The sequence below is a fragment of the Lipotes vexillifer genome, unplaced genomic scaffold, assembly GCF_000442215.2.
Source record: "Lipotes vexillifer unplaced genomic scaffold, Lipotes_vexillifer_v1.1 scaffold215, whole genome shotgun sequence".
Classification (NCBI taxonomy): Eukaryota; Metazoa; Chordata; class Mammalia; order Artiodactyla; family Lipotidae; genus Lipotes; species Lipotes vexillifer.
This window is the reverse complement of record NW_006776544.1, coordinates 879,665-881,199: the sequence shown is the minus strand read 5'-3', so window position 1 is coordinate 881,199 and position 1,535 is coordinate 879,665.

The window sequence follows — 1,535 nt, the reverse complement described above, 5'->3', positions numbered from 1 at the left end:
CTGATTCTTTGAGGTCTACTGTCTACTGGTCTTCAGAGTTTGGGAAAACTTGTGTCAAGGACCCTCTCATGTAAAAAGGTCAACAGAACAGGGACCATAACTGAGGGTTGTGTACCCTTCTAATGATTTGCTAGCTTCTGTATCTCTCTTCATATGATCAACTATAAATCCCTTAAAATGAGAAGAGCTTAAATGCAGGTGGTCATTTGGGACCCCAAGGAGGGGTCAAGGTAGAGAGCCTGTGGCTCCTTCCATAGCCACAACTATGGAAGAGCAGAAGAAGTATCAACTATGGAGAGGAGGTAAGGGGAGGCCAAGGTTTTATAGCTTGCTATAAAGAAAGGAACGTGGAAAATGGAGTTTGTAGGAGTTTACATAAGCATAGGGGATAAGTTCATTGGTCTACACAAAATGAGGAGATAGAACTGAGACCCCTACATAAATCAAGAGCTCTCAAAAAAGGGCTACACTCTTATAGTTCCTTGGAGAAATAATTGAATCCAGATATGTAGCAGGGGAACAAAACAGGTAAGCCACAAATTATTTATGGTGCCAGAAAGAAATGAAATGCACCAAGACTAAGAGGACATGGCAAAAGGACATAAGAACTGACTCAAATAAGCTCTCACTGGTCAATCTTGGGACAAGTTTAGTGTTATTTACAAAGGGGAAAAGATACTGTTACAGTGCAGAGGTCTGAAGGATACTACTTTAAACAAGTGATCAAATTAACGTCACTGATACTGGGACAAACTGATATGTGTTTCTGGATGTAAAGTGATGGGAAAAATGCAGACAAAAGATTCAAAGCCGGTGTTATAAATATGTTCAAAGAACCAAAGTAAATCATGCTTAGAGAAGTAAAGTATAATGTCAATGTCTCATCAAAGAGATCTAGGGCTGTATGGAGAGTGTGATCCCAGGACAGGTTCTTCTTGGTTGTCTCTTTCTCAGATTCTTTCAATTAATCTTCTGACTGGTTTGCTGTTTTGCTTATTGCTATCCTGGAGCTACCAGTCTCTCTTAAATGCTTACCACCAAAATCTCTACTGTTTTCAACAATGCCCTTAGGTATGCACTTCTCCGTGCTCTCTTTTAATAAAGTCCATCATCTTAAGCAGAGTTATCAAGCTCTTGGTCCTTATGGCCTGCCCCTCCACCTGGGCAGAATCTCTGGACCACTGCATTGGAGCTGGGGGCAGGAACAGTGGGTTTCTTTTTCTGGAGTGACACTCCTGTTTTACCAATGGGTGCCAGGGATGGTGATAGCTTGCCACTGCCATAGTGGAATCTCTATTGTATGAGTGAGTGGGGGCAGGGGGGGAGCCAATTGGGAGCCAGTATTCTCAGCCTGTCTTTCCTTGGGTAAAGCCCTTGTCCTATGGGTGGGAGCTGAATGGGGAAAGAAAGTTTCAGTCCTCTCAGACTCACCTGCCTAGAACAGAGCTTCTGTATCATTGGTCTGGGGAGAAAGAAAGACACCAGCAGCCTGCCCTTCCCAGGGTGAAACTGTAGCCATAGACTAGAATTTGTAG